This window comes from Bubalus bubalis, chromosome 14 (genome assembly GCF_019923935.1).
Source record: "Bubalus bubalis isolate 160015118507 breed Murrah chromosome 14, NDDB_SH_1, whole genome shotgun sequence".
In the NCBI taxonomy this organism is placed as follows: Eukaryota; Metazoa; Chordata; class Mammalia; order Artiodactyla; family Bovidae; genus Bubalus; species Bubalus bubalis.
In genome coordinates, this window is record NC_059170.1 from 32,884,352 (window position 1) to 32,902,617 (window position 18,266).

The following is an 18,266-nucleotide window of genomic DNA, read 5'->3' on the forward strand; positions in this document are numbered from 1 at the left end:
CAAGAAAAAAAGTCTGTCAATGTCTCCATCATTTCCCCATCTATTTGCCATAGAGTGATGAGACCAGATGTCATGATCTTAGTTTTCTGAATATTGAGTTTTAAGCCATTTTTTTTCACTCTCCTCTTTCACTTTCATCAAGAAGCTCTTTAGTTCTTCTTTCTCTGCCAAAGGGTGGTGTCATCTGCATATCAGAGTATATTGATGTTTCTCCCAGCAATCTTGATTCCAGCTTGTGCTTCATCCAGCCCAGCTTTTCTCATGATGTACTCTGCATATAAGTTAAATAAGCAGGGTGACAATATACAGCCCTTAACGTACTCCTTTCCTGATTTGGAACCAGTCTGTTGTTCCATGTCCAGTTCTAACTGTTGCTTCTTGACCTGCATACAGATTTCTCAAGGGGCAGGTCAGGTGGTCTGGTATTCCCATCTCTTTCAGAATTTTCCACAATTTGTTGTGATCCACTCAGTCAAAGGCTTTGCCATAATCAGTAAAGCAGAAATAGATGTTTTTCTGGAATTCTCTTGCCTTTTCAATGAGACAACAGATGTTGGCAATTTGATCTCTGGTTCCTCTGCCTTTTCTAAAACCAGCTTGAACATCTTGACGTTCATGATTCACGTACTGTTGAAACCTGGCTTGGAGAATTTTGAGCATCACTTTGCTAACATGTGAGATGAGTGCAATTGTGTGGTAGTTTGAACATTCTTTGGCATTGCCTTTCTTTGGGATTGGAATGAAAACTGACCTTTACCAGTCCTGTGGCCACTGCTGCATTTTGCAAATTCACTGGCATATTGAGTGCAGCATTTTCACAGCATCATCTATTAGGATTTGAAATAGTCCAACTGGAGTTTCTTCACCTCCACTGGTTTTGTTTGTAAGGCCCATTTGACTTCACATTCCAGGATGTCTGGCTCTAGGTGAGAGATCACACCATCATAGTTATCTGGGTCATGAAGATCTTTTCTGTATACTTCTTCTGTGTATTCTTGCCATCTCTTCTTAATATCTTCTGCTTCTGTTAGGTTCATACTGTTTCTGTCCTTTATTGTGCCCATCTTTGCATGAAATGTTCCCTTGGTATCTCTAATTTTCTTGAAGAGATCTCCAGTCTTTCCCACTATGTTGTTTTCCTCTATTTTGTTTTTCATTTATCACTGACAAAGGCTTTCTTGTCTCTCCTTGCTATTCTTTGGAACTCTGCATTCAAATGGGTATATCTTTCATTTTCTCCTTTGCCTTTTGTGTCTTTTCTCAGCCATTTGTAAGACCTCCTTGGGCAACTATTTTGCTTTTTTGCATTTCTTTTTCTTGGGGATGGTCTTACTCACTGCCTCCTGTACAATTCAGGAACCTCTGTCCATAATTCTTCAGGCACTGTATCAGATCTAATCCCTTGAATCTATTTGTTGCTTCCACTGTATAATCATAAGGGATTTGATTTAGGTCATACATGAATGATCTAGTGGTTTTCCCTACTTTCTTCAATTTAAGTCTGAATTTGGCAATAAGGAATTCATGATCTGAGCCACAGTCAGTTCCTGGTCTTGTTTTTGCTGATTGTATAGAGCTTCTCCATCTTTGGCTGCAAAGAATATAATCAATCTGAATTTGGTATTGACCATCTGGTGATGTCCATGTGTAGAGTCTTCTGTGTTGTTGGAAGAGGGTGTTTGCTACGACCAGTGCATTCTCTTGGCAAAACTCTGTTATCCTTTTCACTGCTTCATTTTGTAGTTCAAGGCCAAATTTACCAGTTACTCCAGGTATCTCTTGACTTCCTACTTTTGCATTTTAATCCCCTATGATGAAAAGAATATCTTTTTTGGATGTTAGTTCTAGAAGGTCTTGTAGGTCTTCACAGAAGTGTTCAGCTTCTTCAGCATTACTGATCGGGGCTTAGACTTGGATTACTGTGATATTGAATGGTTTGCCTTGGAAACAAAGACATCCTTCTGCCATTTTGGAGATTGCATCCAACTACTGCATTTCAGACTCTTTTGTTGACTATGCTGGCTACTCCATTTCTTCTAAGGGATTCTTGCCCACAATAGTAGATATAATGGTCATCTGAATTAAATGACCATTAATTAAATGGACCATTCCAGTCCATTTTAGCTTGCTGATTCCTAAAATGTCGATGTTCACTCTTGCCATCTCCTGTTTGACCACTTCCAATTTGCCTTGATTCATGGACCTAACATTCCAGGTTAATATGAAATATTCTCTCAGTTTGAATCAATTGGGCATCTGACCCACTGCTGTTTGGGCCATTGCTGTGAGTGCTGACTTCCTGATTTTAGTGTAAGTACCCAGAAGGGAACGTATACTCCCTTGTTTCCCCTGAGATGCCTAGCATGTCCTGGGACATCCCTAGAACTGCTTTTTGTTAAGGGGGAAAGCTGCGGGGATCTTTGAGATCAGATGAGGAGATAGAGGCCCAGACAAGCTAAGGGGGATATTGGCTAATTGATGCTTTTTCCTGACTGATGTGTGCAGGGAGACGTTTTATCCCCATGATAATCTATACTTGGCTTATTGAGATGATGATGATAATAATGATGATTCTTTCTACATGGTTTCCTGAGGAATTGCAGGCTTTTGGCACATATAATTAGGTCCTTCCCAAACCCTTTCTAAGGGAGAGACCCTGTGTCTTGTATTCAGGCAAACTCTGTTCTCAGCTTAGGGGTATAAAGCAGGGCAGGGAAGTAGGGATGGGGTAACAAAGTGAAAGAAGAATCACAACAGGTTTTGGGCACATGTGTGGGGTTCAGTGTGATCTGAGCATTTCAGCCCAGCCTTGAGTTGAGGAAAGGGGAAGAGAATGCTTCCATGAGCAATAAAGCCTGAGATGAATGTTGAAGGCAAATTGGAGTTTCCAAGGTAGAGAATTAGGAAAATACAATTCCCTCCAAATTCAGTGTACAACTTATATCTGATATAAAGATGATGATTTTTTTTTTTCATTTGGGAAGGTAGTTTTTCATAGAGGTATGGGAGCAAATTTGGGGTCAAGTAGGATTTAAATCTTGGCTCCATCACTTTATTTGTGTCTTTGGGCAAGTTTCTCATACTCTCTGAACTTCAATACCTTCATCAGTGAATTAGAATAATAAATCCTACCATATTGGATGGTCACCCAGCTCAAATCAGATGAACAAATTCATGACTTGTACTCAGCACTTGAGCAATGATAGTTATGATGTTCCCTATAGTGAGCTTTTAACTTTCATCATTATCAAATGGATACTGATTATTCTCCTACTGTGTTCAAGTTTTGAGTGAATCTTAAATTGTCTCTCTCATGCACCCTCATTTGGTAGGATGTGAGATATTATATCCTGAACTAGAGACTATGAGAGGACAGGTGACCTGCATTCTCTTTTTTGAAGGATAATTGCTCTACAGAATTTTGTTGTTTTTCTGCCAAGAATCAACATGAATCAGCCTTAGGTATACATATATCCCCTCTCTCTTGAACCTCTCTGCCATCTGCTTCCCCATCCCACTGCTCTAGATTGCTACAGAGCCCCTGATTGGGTTCGTTGAGTCATAAAGGAAATTCCCATTGGCTATCTATTTTGCATATGGTATTGTAAGTTTCCATGTTACTCTCTCCATACATTTCACCCTCTCTTTCCTCTCCTTCCCACTGTGTCTGTAAGTCTGTTCTCTATGTCTGTTTTTCCACTGCTGCACTACAAATAGATTAATCAGTACCATCTTTCTAGATTCCATATATTTGCATTAGTATATGATATTTATCTTTCTCTTTCTGACTTACTTCACTCTGTACAAGGCTCTAGATTCATCCACCTCATTAGAACTGACTCAAATGTGTTCCCTTTTATGGCTGAGTAATATTCCATTGAGCATTCTTTGGCATTACTTTTCTTTGGGAATGGAATGAAAACTGACCTTTTACAGTCTTGTGGCCATTGCTGAGTTTTCCAAATTTTCTGGCACATTGAGTACAGCACTTTAACAGCATCATCTTTCAGGATTTGAAATAGCTCAACTGGAATTCCATCACCTCCACTAGCTTTGTTCGTAGTGATGCTTTCTAAGGCCCACTTGACTTCACATTCCAGGATGTCTGGCTCTAGGTGAGTTATCACACCATTGTAATTATCTTTGTCCTGAAGGTCTTCTTTGTACAGTTCTTCTGTGTATTCCTGCCACCTCTTCTTAATATCTTCTGCTTCTGTTAGGTCCATACCATTTCTGTCCTTTATCGAGCCCATCTTTGCATGAAATATTCCCTTGGTATCTCTAATTTTTGTAAAGAGATCTCTAGTCCTTCCCATTCTGTTGTTTTCCTCTATTTCTTTGCACTGATCGCTGAGGAAGGCTTTCATATCTCTTCTTGCTATTCTTTGGAAATCTGCATTCAGATGCTTATAAATTTCCTTTTCTCCTTTGCTTTTCACTTCTCTTCTTTTCACAGCTATTTGTAAGGCCGCCTCAGACAGCCATTTTGCTTTTTTGCATTTCTTTTTCTTGGGGATGGTCTTGATCCATGTCTTCTGTACAATGTCATGAACCTCCGTCCACAGTTCATCAGGCACTCTATCTGTCAGATCTAGGCCCTTAAATCTATTTCTCACTTCCACTGTATAATCATAAGGGATTTGATTTACGTCATACCTGAATGGTCTAGTGGTTTTCCCTACTTTCTTCAATTTAAGTCTGAATTTGGCAATAAGGAGTTCATGATCTGAGCCACAGTCAGCTCTTAGTCTTGTTTTTGTTGACTGTATAGACCTTCTCCATCTTTGGCTGCAAAGAATATAATCAATCTGATTTCGGTGTTGACCATCTGGTGATGTCCATGTGTAAAGTCTTCTCTTGTGTTGTTGGAAGAAGGTGTTTGCTATGACCAGTGCGTTCTCTTGGCAAAACTCTATTAGCCTTTGCCCTGCTTCATTCTGTATTCCAAGGCCAAATTTTTCTGTTACTCCAGGTGTTTCTTGACTTCCTACTTTTGCATTCCAGTCCCCTATAATGAACTGTGATCCTTCAGATGTTCAAGCTTGTTTTAGAAAAGGCAGAGGCACCAGAGATCAAATTGCCAACATCTGCTGGATCATCTAAAAAGCAAGAGAGTTCCAGAAAAAACATCTATTTCTGCTTTATTGACTATACCAAAGCCTTTGACTGTGTGGATCACAATAAACTGTGGAAAATTCTGAAAGAGATGGGAATACCAGACCACCTGACCTGCCTTTTGAGAAACCTATGTGCAGGTCAGGAGGCAACAGTTAGAACTGGACATGGAACAACAGACTGGTTCCAAATAGGAAAAGGAGTTTATCAAGGCTGTATATTGTCACCTTGCTTATTTAACTTATATGCAGAGTACATCATGAGAAACGCTGGGCTGGAAGAAGCACAAGCTGGAATCAAGATTGCCAGGAGAAATATAAATAACCTCAGATATGCAGATGACACCACCCTTATGGCAGAAAGTGAAGAGAAACTCAAAAGCCTCTTGAAAGTGAAAGAGGAGAGTGAAAAAGTTGGCTTAAAGCTCAACATTCAGAAAATGAAGATCATGGCATCCGGTCCCATCACTTCATGGCAAATAGATGGGGAAACAGTGGAAACAGTGTCAGACTTTATTTTTTTTTGGGGCTCCAAAATCGCTGCAGATGGTGATTGCAGCCATGAAATTAAAAGACTCTTTGGAAGGAAAGTTATGACCAACCTAGATAGCATATTGAAAAGCAGAGACATTACTTTGCCAACAAATGTCCGTCTAGTCAAGGCTATGGTTTTTCCAGTGATCATGTATGGATGTGAGAGTTGGACTGTGAAGAAAGCTGAGCGCTGAAGAATTGATGCTTTTGATCTGTGGTGTTGGAGAAGACTCTTGAGAGTCCCTTGGACTGCAAGGAGATCCAACCAGTCCATTCTGAAGGAGATCAGCCCTGGGATTTCTTTGGAAGGAATGATGCTAAAGCTGAAACTCCAGTACTTTCGCCACCTCATGTAAAGAGTTGACTCATTGGAAAAGACTGATGCTGGGAGGGATTGGGGGCAGGAGGAGAAGGAGACGACAGAGGATGAGATGGCTGGATGGCATCACCGACTCGATGGACATGAGTTTGGGTGAACTCCGGGAGTTGGTGATGGACAGGGAGGCCTGGTGTGCTACAGTTCATGGGGTTGCAAAGAGTCGGATACGATTGAGTGACTGAACTGAACTGAATATTCCATTGTATACATGTACCACAGCTTCTTTATCCATTCAACTGTTGATGGACATGTAGGTTGCTTCCATATTCTAGCTATTGTAAATACTGCTACAGTGAACATTGGGGTACACATGCCTTTTTTCAATTTTGGTTTCCTCAGGGTATTTGTCTAGGTGTGGGATTGCTGGGTCATATGGTGAGTTTATTCCTAGTTTTTAAAGGAATCTCCATTCCGTATTCCACAGTGGCTGTATCAATTTACATTCCCACCAGCAGTACAAGAGCATTACCTTTTCTCCACAGCCTCTCCCGCATTTATTCTTTGTAGACTTTTTGATAGCAGGCATTCTGACTGGAGTGAGATGGTACCTCATTGTGGTTTTAATTTGCATTTCTCTGATAATGAGTGATGTTGAGCATCTTTTCATGTGTTTGTTAGCCATCTGTATGTTTTCTTTGGAGAAATGTCTGTTTAGTTCTTTGGTCCATTTTTTGATTGGGTCATTTGTTTTTCTGGTATTGAGCTGCATAAGCTGCTTGTATGTTTTTGAGATTAATTTGTTGTCAGTTGCTTCAGTTGCTATTATTTTCTCCTATTCTGAAGGCTATCTTCTCACCTTGCTTATAGTTTCCTTCGTTGTGCAAAAGATTTTAAGTTTAATTAGATCCTGTTTGTTTGTTTATTTTTGCTTTTATTTCCATTACTCTAGGAGGTGGGTCATAGAGGATCCTGCTATGATTTATATCATTGAGTGTTTTGCCTATGTTTGCCTCTATGAGTTTTATAGTTTCTGGTCTTACATTTAGATCGTTTTTTAAAATCTTTTTTAATCTTTTTAAATCCACCTTGAGTTTATTTTTGTGTATGGTGTTAGAAAGTGTTCTAGTTTCATTCTTTTACAAGTGGTTGACCAGTTTTCCCAGCATCACTTGTTAAAGAGATTGTCTTTTCTCCATTGTATATTCTTGCCTTCTTTGTCAAAGATAAGATGTCCATAGGTGCATGGATTTATCTCATTGCTTTCTATTTTGTTCCATTGATCTATGTTTCTGTCTTTGTGCCAGTACCATACTGTCTTGATGACTGTAGCTTTGTAATAGAGCCTGAATTCAGGCAGTTTGATTCCTCCAGTTCCATTCTTCTTTCTCAAGATTGCTTTGACTATTTGAGGTTTTTCGTATTTCCATACAAATTGTGAAATTATTTGCTCTAGCTCTGTGAAGAATACCGTCGGTAGCTTGATAGGGATTGCATTGAATCTATAGATTGCTTTGGGTAGTATACTCATTTTCACTATATTGATTCTTCTGATCCACGAACACGGTATATTTCTCCATCTATTTGTGTCCTCTTTGATTTCTTTCATCAGTGTTTTATAGTTTTAAAACTATAAAAACTATAGAAAAAGTCTTTTGTTTCTTTAGATAGATATATTCCTAAGTATTTTATTCTTTTTGTTGCAATGGTGAATGGAATTGTTTCCTTGATTTCTCTTTCTGTTTTCTCATTGTTAATGTACAGGAATGCAGGGGATTTCTGTGTATTAATTTTATATCCTACAACTTTACTATATTCATTGATTAGCTCTAGTAATTTTCTGGTGATGTATTTAGGGTTTTCTATGTGGAGGATCATGTCATCTGCAGTGAGAGTATTACTTCTTCTTTTCAAATATGGAATCCTTTAATTTCTTTTTCTTCTCTGATGGCTGTGGCTAAAACCTCCAAAACTATGTTGAATAGTAGTGGTGATAGTGGGCACCCTTGTCTTGCTCCTGACTTTAGGGGAAATGCTTTCAATTTTTCACCAATGAGGATAATGTTTGTTGTGGGTTTATCATATATGGCTTTTATTATGTTGAGACATGTTCCTTTCATGCCTGCTTTCTGGAGGTTTTTTTTTTTTTATCATAAATGGATGTTAAATTTTGTCAAAGGTTTTCTCTGCATCTATTGAGAATATTCATGTTTTTTATCTTCCAATTTGTTAATGTGGTGTATCACATTGATTGATTTGCAAATATTGAAGAATCCTTGCATCCCTAAGATAAAGGTCACTTAGTCATGATGTATGATCTTTTTAATATGTTGTTGGATTCTGTTTGCTAGAATTTTGTTGAAGATTTTTGCATCTATGTTCATCAGTGATATTGGACTGTAGTTTTCTTTTTTTGTGACATCTTTGTCTGGTTTTGGTATTAGGGTGATGGTGACCTCATAGAATGAGTTTGGCAGTTTACTTTCCTCTGAAATTTTCTGGAAGAGTTGAGTAGGATAGGTGTTAGCTCTTCTCTAAATTTTTGGTAGAATTCACCCGGGAAGCCATGTTGATGAGTTTTTTTTATGTATTTGTGGGGAGGCTGGTGATCTCCCAGTCTTACTCCTCCACCATTTTCTTCCATCTCTGCATTCTTATCTTAGGTTGGGTTTCCCATGAAACAAGCACTCAGGTGAAGATGGGAGTGCAAGTACATTTCTTGGGAGGAAACACTGACTGAAGAGTGGCAGGGAAGGGAAGCCCATATAGGATGTATTTTAGTCCATTCACCACTGCAGGCATATGGGGCTCACTCTCACCAGGGAATCCTGAGTGGCAGCATAGAGCACATACCTCAGGGTTTTCCCATCTAAGGGAGAGGGAGCTACATATTTAACCACCAACTCATTTTCTCCTTCAGTGGTCTCAAAGTGGCAGGTCAGCCCTGGATGTCCTGACTCACAGATCTGTCATTAGACCATCAGGTGTGGGTTCTCAGGGAGGGAGTGGTGGATGTTGACCAACTGTGGGGGCAGAGGAGTGTGGCTGCTGAAAGAGCATAAAGGAACTGAACAGACTTCAAAAAGGGATAGATGCCTGAAGGCAAGATGGGAGTATGAGGACAGACAGAAACAGAGTGGGTGCTACATCTCTGTCTGGCAATTGACACTCGATTTCAATGAACACTCTGGTTTGGTGCCCAGGACAAGTACTATTTAAGATGCTCTTCCCTGAACACAGTGTTTTATGGATACATTTGAGTTGTTTTACCACTGTTGCTACAGCAGAGATGCAGGGGTGGGTTAGGGAGAACCAACTGTGTTTTCTTACTGGAGAAAGAAAGAAGATCATCTACTGGTATGAAATGAAATTATCTTCTGCCATACCAATAAACAAGAACTGTCCCAGCCATCAGTGATTTCTGGCCTCGAAATGTGAACGAGGGCTCCCAAAACTGCAGTCCAGCAGATGACACTGCTCCCCATGGTGATAGTTGAGGAGCTCAGGGAAATGAAAGAGGTAGCCATACACTACTCCTTAAGGTGACCAAGGAAACAGTGTTTGACCCCAGATAGCTGAGGTGCATATGAAAGGAATGAATTCACTGAACCCAGAGACTTGCATCTTCCCATAAATAGAACAGTAAATTCCTTAATTTGATAGGGATTTTTCTTACCTCACAATAATTTTTGATGTTCAGACTGCCTTCTCCCTTTGTTGCAAACTTATGTATAGCCTGACTCCCCCTCCTGCTTCCTTGAAGCACTTTTCTTAGAGCTACTGAGATGCTGTCTCCTGGGCTAGGGATCCTAAATATTCCCATTCCCACCAAATAAGATAACTCTACTTTCAGGTTGTGACTATATTTTTAAGTTGATAGTGTTGGAAACCACAAAGGTACCCGAGCAGATCTCTCTCCTCCACGTGAACTCTATGAGAAACTTGTGGCATGGGTACTTGAGGCCCCTTGTACCCATCCACTGCCTCAGAAGTTCTGGATGGATTTGAATAAGTCTCTTCTGGTTCTTTGATCTCTCATGTTGGCTGAGATCCTGAATTTTTTATTTTGTGAGGTATAGCAGGTGCCTGCTCCCTCTCAGTTAAGGTACTTGGTGGGGAGCAGTTGAAAGACACTGAGACATATCTATCCAGGATCTAAATACTTAGTGGGGTTCAGTTGAAAAGATACTGAGGAATACCTGCCCAGTTGAACGACACTAGTTGGAAAAGGGAGAATATCTGGGGCTCAGTTAAAAAGACACCTAGGTGGCTCCATTGTAGAAGGATGTATGAAGCTCATACTTGCAAGTACCTAGTAACTGGAGTAATTAAATCTCACCTTAAATATTGAGGGGGCTCTTTAATGCATATAAAATTAACAATTAAAAGCCAACTTAGTAAAACCTTAAACAAAACTTTCTAGGGGGAAGCTCAGATTTCTTTGTCTTTGAGAGATGTAAATGTTCTATCAGACCTTACCAGATTGTTCTCTTGTGTGTTTGCTTTAAGCTTTTAAGGTTTTTTTTTTTTTTCATTCTCTGAATGGGTTGCATCTCTGTTGAGATATAATTTATTCTTGACCAAATATTTTCTCCTTTCAAAATTAGAGACACTAACAAAGTATTAAATCTAGAGCTCTCTTACTGTAAACAACTGTTTTGTTGGGAGAAAAGGAAAGATATAAGCATCTGAATGCAGAGTTCCAAAGGATAGCAAGAAGTGATAAGAAAGCCTTCTTCAGCGATCAATGCAAAGAAATAGAGGAAAACAACAGAATGGGAAAGACTAGAGATCTCTTCAAGAAAATTAGAGATACCAAGGGAATATTTCATGCAAAGATGGGCTCAATAAAGGACAGAAATGGTATGGACCTAACAGAAGCAGAAGATATTAAGAAGAGGTGGCAGGAATACACAGAAGAACTGTACAAAAAAGATCTTCATGACCAAGATAATCACGATGGTATGATCACTCACCTAGAGCCAGACATCCTGGAATGTGAGGTCAAGTGGACCTTAGAAAGCATCACTACAAACAAAGCTAGTGGAGGTGATGGAATTCCAGTTGAGCTATTTCAAATTCTGAAAGATGATGCTGTTAAAGTGCTGTACTCAATGTGCCAGCAAATTTGGAAAACTCAGCAACGGCCACAGGACTGTAAAAGGTCAGTTTTCCTTCCAATCCCAAAGAAAGGCAATGCCAACGAATGCTCATACTACCAAACAATTGCACTCATCTCACATGCTAGTAAAGTAATGCTCAAAATTCTCCAAGCCAGGCTTCAGCAATACATGAACTGTGAACTTCCAGATGTTCAAGCTGGTTTTAGAAAAGGCAGAGGAACCAAAGCGCAAATTGCCAACACCCTCTGGATCATCGAAAAAGCAAGTGAGTTCCAGAAAAACATCTATTTCTGCTTTATTGGCTATGCCAAAGCCTTAGACTGTGTGGATCACAATAAACTGTGGAAAATTCTGAAAGAGATGGGAATACCAGACCACCTGACCTGCCTCTTGAGAAACCTATATGCAGGTCAGGAAGCAACAGTTAGAACTGGACATGGAACAACAGACGGGTTCCAAACAGGAAAAGGAGAACGTCAAGGCTGTATATTGTCACCTTGCTTATTTTACGTAATTGCAGAGTACATCATGAGAAATGCTGGGCTGGAAGAAGCACAAGCTGGAATCAAGATTGCCAGGAGAAATATAAATAACCTCAGATATGCAGATGACACCACCCTTATGGCAGAAAGTGAAGAGGAACTCAAAAGCCTCTTGATGAAAGTGAAAGAGGAGAGTGTAAAAGTTTGCTTAAAGCTCAACATTCAGAAAACAAAGATCATGGCATCCGGTCCCATCACTTCATGGCAAATAGATGGGGAAACAGTGGAAACAGTGTCAGACTTTATGTTTTGGTGCTCCAAAATCACTGCAGATGGTGACTTCAGCCATGAAATTAAAAGACGCTTACTCCTTGGAAGAAAAGTTATGACCAACCTAGATAGCATATTCCAAAGCAGAGACATTACTTTGCCAACAAAGGTCCATCTAGTCAAGGCTATGGTTTTTCCAGTGGTCATGTATGGCTATGAGAAGTTGGACTATGAAGAAAGCCGAGCACTGAAGAATTGATGCTTTTGAACTGTGGTGCTGGAGAAGACTCTTGAGAGTCCCTTGGACTGCAAGGAGATCCAACCAGTCCATTCTGAAAGAGATCAGCCCTGGGATTTCTTTGGAAGGAATGATGCTAAAGCTGAAACTCCAGTACTTTGGCCACCTCATGTGAAGAGTTGACTAATTGGAAAAGACTCTGATGCTGGGAGGTATTGGGGGCAGGAGGAGAAGGAGATGACAGAGGATGAGATGGCTGGATGGCATCACTGACTCAATGGACGTGAGTCTGGGTGAACTCCGGGAGTTGGTGATGGACAGGGAGGCCATGCGTGCTGCGATTCATGGGATCGCAAAGAGTCGGACACGACTGAACAACTGAAATGAACTGATACAACAAAAGTGAAATTAACCTAAGAGCTTTTTTCTCTTAGAAAGAGAAAAACTTGTTTAGAGAGTGAATAAAGATGGCAGCGTAGAAAGATGTGTGCTTATATCCTCCTGCAAGAGCACCAAAATTCAACTAATGTTTGAAGCATCAGTTAGTCCCCAGTGTGTATTTTCAGTGCTGGGACACTGCAAGGAAATATTCTGGGTGTGTAATGCTTATTTTTTGGTTTATGTCAAAAGCAGTGTTCGTTCACACTGTCTGAAAAGCTGGAATGTTTCACTCTCAATCCCACTTAAGAAAGCCTCCTAGGTTCTCATTGTCTCTTCATGAAGTTAATTCTCAGTGCACGAGTTACCTTACTAAAGGAAACACTGTGCCTGGACATCCTCACTAGGAGCTCATCTCATAGTACACCTAGCTTCAGAAGGCATCATATGAATATGCCAGTGGCCACACAGTGAATTACCAGTTGACACCATTTCCCTCATGGAAAAGACCAGTTCACACCAAGGGTGTATTTTTGTGCTGGAACACTGCAGGGATACAGGCTGGGTTTGAACCTTCTCATTGGGGTCTGCTGGACAAAAGAGTGTTCTAACTGTGTCAAAACATGGTCCACTGGAGGAGAGAATGCCCAACCACTTCAGTATTCTTGCCTTGAGAAACCCATGAACAGTATGAGAAGGCGAAAAGATATGACACTGAAAGATGAACTCCCCAGGTCTGTAGGGGCCCAGTATGCTACTGGAGAAGAGTGGAGAAATAATTCCAGAAAGAATGAAGAGACAGAGCCAAAGCAAAAACAATGTCCAATTGTGGATGTGATTGGTGATGGATGTAAACTCCGATGCTGTAAAGAACAATCATGCATAGGAATCCGGAATGTTAGGTCCATGAATCAAGGCAAATTGGAAGTGGTCAAACAGGAGAGGGCAAGAGTGAACATCAATATTTTAGGAATCAGTGAACTAAAACGGACTGGAATGGGCGAATTTAATTCAGATGACCATTATATCTACTACTGTGGGCAAGAATCCCTTAGAAGACATGGGGTAGCCCTCACAGTCAACAAAAGAGTCCAAAATGCAGTACCTGAGTGCAGTCTAAAAAATGACAGAATGATATCTGTTTCCAAGGCAAACCATTCAATATCACAGTAATCCAAGTCTATGCCCTGACCAGTAATGCTGAAGAAGCTGAAGTTGAACGGTTCTGTGAACACCCAGAAGACCTTTTGCACTAACACCCCAAAAAGATGTCCTTTTCATCATAGGGAACAGGAATGCAAAAGTAGGAAGTCAAGAGATACCTGGAGTAACAGGCAAATTTGGCCCTGAGGTGAAAAATAAAGCAGGGCAAAGGGTAATAGAGTTTTGCCAAGAGAACACACTGGTCATAGCAAACACCCTCTTCCAACAACACATGAGAAGACTCTGCACGTGTACATCACCATATGGTCAATACTGAAATAAGACTGATTATATTATTTGAAGCCAATGATGGTGAAGCTTTATACAGCCAGCCAAAACAAGACTGGGAGCTAACTGTGGCTCAGATCATGAACTTCTTGCTGCAAAATTCAGGCTGAAATTGAAGAAAGTAGGGAAAACCACTAGACCATCCAGGTATGACCTAAATCAAATCCCTTATGAAAGTGATATACAGTGTCACCTATATAGTGAAAGTGACAAATAGATTCAAGGGATTACATCTGATAGAGTGCCTGAAAAGCTACGGACAGAGGTTCCTGAATTGTACAGGAGGCAGTGACCAAGACTATCCCCAAGAAAAAGAAATGCAAAAAGGCAAATCGGCTGTCTGAGGAGGCCTTACAAACAGCTCAGAAAAGGAGAAGTGAAAGCAAAGGGGAAAGGAAAGATAAACCCATTTGAATGCAGAGTTTCAAAGAATAGCAAGGAGAGATAAGAAAGCCTTCCTCAGTGATGAATGCAAAGAAATAGAGGAAAACAATAGAATGGGAAAGACTAGAGGTCTCTTCAAGAAAATTAGAGATACCAAGGGAACATTTCATGCAAAGATAGGCACAATAAAGGGCAGAAATGGTATGTATCTAACAGAAGCAGAAGATATTAAGAAGAGGTGGCACGAATACACAGAAGAAGTATACAGAAAAGATCTTCATGACCCAGATAACTATGATGGTGTAATCTCTCACCTAGAGCCAGACATCCTGGAATGCAAAGTTAAGTGGGTGTTAAGAGGCATCACTATGAACAAAGCTATAGGAGGTGATGGAATTCCAGTTGAGCTATTTCAGATCCTAAAAGATGATGCTGTGGAAGTGCTGTACTCAATATGCCAGCTAACTTGGAAAGCTCAGGAGTGACCACAGGACTGGAAAAGGTCAGTTTTCATTCCAATCCCAAAGAAAGACAATGGCCAAAGAATGTTCAAAGTACTGCACAATTGCACTCATCTCACATGCTAGCAAAGCAATGCTCAAAATTCTCCAAGCCAGGTTTCAACAGTAAGCAAACCGTGAACTTCCAGAGTTTAAGCTGAATTTAGAAAAGCAGTGGGACCAGAGATCAAATTGCCAACATCCATTGGATTATCAAAAAAGCAAGAGAGTTCCAGAAAAACATCTACTCCTGCTTTATTGACTACACCAAAGCCTTTGACTGTGTAGGTCACAACGAACTGTGGAAAATTCTGAAAGAGATGGGAATACCAAACCACCTTACCTGCCTTCTGAGAAATCTGTATGCAGGCCAAGAAGAAACAGTTATGGACATGGAACTTGAACATGGACTGGACATGGAACAAGAGACTGGTTCTAAATGGGGAAAGGAGTACATCAAGGCTATATATTATCACGCTGTTTGTTTAACTTATATGCAGAGTACATCATGTGAAATGCGGGGCTGAATGAAGCACAAGCTGGAATCAAGATTGATGGGAGAAATATCAATAAACTCAGATACACAGATGACACTGCCCTTTTGGCAGAAAAAGAAGAACTAAAGAGTCTCTGATGAAAGCAAAAGAGGAGAGTGAAAAAGCTGGCTTAAAACTGAACGTTCACAAAACGAAGATCATGGCATTGGGTCCCATCACTTCATGGCAAATAGATGGGGAAACGATGGAAACAGTGACAGACTTTACTTTCTTGTGCTCTAAAATCACTGCAGATGGTGACAGCAGCCAAGAAATTTAAAAGACGCTTGTTCTTTGAAAGAAAAGCTATGACCAAACTAGACAGTATGTTAAAAAGCAGAGACATTACTTTGCCAACAAAGGCCCATATGTAATATTCAAAGCTATAGTTTTTCCAGTAGTCATGTATGTATGTGAGAGCTGGACCATAAATAAAGCTGAGTGCCAAAGAACTGATACTCTTGAACTGTGGTGTTGGAGAAGACTCTTGAGAGTCCCTTTGAATGCAAGGAGATCCAACCAGTCAATCCTAAAGGAAATCAGTTCTTAATATTTATTGGAAGGAGTGATGCTTGAGCTGAAGCTCCAACACTTTGGCCACCTGATGTAAAGGACTGACTCATTGGAAAAGACCCTGATGCTGGGAAAGATTGAAGGCAGGAGGAAAAGGGGATGACAGAGGATGAGATGGTTGGATGGCATCACCGATTCAATGGACATGAGTTTGAGCAAGCTTCAGGAGTTGGTGATGGACAGGGAAGCCTGGTGTACTGCAGTCCATGGGGTTGCAAAGAGTGGAACACGACTGTGCGACTGAGCTGGATTGATTGAACACCCTTTGAAAGGAAGACACTGGATCCCACCAAGAAAAGATACCTCACATTCAAAGACAAAGAATAAGCCACAGTGAGATTGTAGGAGGGGCACAATTCCAATAAAATAAAACCCCATACTCCAGACCTACAGACTGGAGAACAATAATACCAAAGAAGCTCTCCCACTGTTGTGAAGGTTCTGAACCCCATGTCAGGCTTCCCATCCAGGGGATCTTACAAAGAGATTGGGAATCCCCAGGGAATCTGGCTTTGATGGCCAGTAGGATTTGATTATAGGACTTCCAGAGGTCTGGGTGAAACAGACTCATCTTGGAGGGCACAAACAAAATCTTGCATGCAACTAGACCCAGAAGTAAGGAGCAGTGACCCCACATGAGACTGAACCAAAACTACCTGCTAGTGTTTGAGGATCTCCTGTGGAGGTGTAGATCATCAGAGGCTTACTACAGGGATGGAGGCATTAGAAACAGCAGTCTTTGAAAGCCCCTTTGGCACAAGCCCTTTAGAGTTTGCGATTAACCATACCACAGAGCCCATATATCTCAGGACAAATAACTACCAGGAAGGGAGCACAACCGCACCCATCAGCATACAATTGGATTAAAGTTTTACTGAGCAAGCCCACCAGAGCAAAATCCAGTTTTTTCCATTGCCAGTCACCCCCCCTCCCCTACCCACATCAGGGGGTTACAGAAGCCTCTTAGCCTCATCCATTAGAGGGCAGAGAGAAGACGCAAGGAGAAGCACAGTCCCATAGTGGTTAAAACAAAAGAACATTGTACGGAAAGTTAATCAGGATGAAAAAGCAGAAAGTTATGTTTCAGATGAAGGGAAAATATAAAACTCCAGAAAAACAACTCTATGAAGTGGAGATAGGCTACCTTCCATAAAAAGAATTCAGAATAATCATAGTGAAGATGATTCACAATCTCAGGAAAACAATGGAGAAGATGTAAGAAATGTTTACCAAAGACCTGAAAGAACTAAAGAACAGAAATGAATAATACACTAGAAGGAATCAATAGCAGAATAACTGAGAAAGAAAAATGGATAAATGACATGAAGGACAGAATGATGGAAATCACTGCCACACAACAGAATATAGGAAAAAGAATGAGAGAGGAAAAAGAAGAAGACAACCTTCTCTTAACCTCTGGGACAACATTAAATGCACCAACACTCACATTATAGGTGTCCCAGAAGGAGAAGAACAAGAGAAAGGACCTGAGAAAGTATTTGAAGAGATAATTGCTGAAAACTTCCCTAACATGGGAAAGAAAATAGTCAACCAAGTTCAGGAAGCACAGAGTCCCAAGAAGGATAAACCCAAGGAGAAACACAAGATACATAGTAATCAATACTGACAAATACGACGATAAAGTATTAAAAGCAACAACGGAACAATGACAAATACCATATAAGGAAAAGCCTATCAGGCTACCAGCTGATTCCTCAATAGAAACTCTACAAACCAGAAGGGTATGGCATAATGTATTTAAAGGGGTGAAAGGGAAGAACCTACAACCAACAATATTCTACCCAGAAAGACGAATTCAGATTTGATGGAGAAATCAAAAGCTTTCCAGACAAGCACCACAAAACCAGCTATTTAACAAATGATAAAGGAATTTCTGTAGGCAGGAAACACAAGAGAAAGAAAAGACTTACACAGATAATAAATACAAAACAGTGAATAAAATGGTAATAGGACCATACATATAGATAATTACTATAAATGTAAATGGATTAAATGCATCAACCAAAAGACATAGGCAGGGTGAATGAAAACCAGAGCACTTCTACTTACCACATCATGCAGGTTGACCTCCCAAATTGTATGTAATTATTTTATATTGTTAGGTTAATCATGTGCCAATTAGGGCTAGCAATTGTAATTATCTTTTTATTTTTTTTGTCTGGCTCAGTTCAGTTCAGTTGTGTCCTACTTTTTGCGACCTCATGGACTGCAGCATGCCAGGCTTCTCTGTCCATCACCAACTCCTGGAGCTTGCTCAAACTCATGTCCATTGAGTGGGTGATGCCATTCAACCATCTCATCCTCTA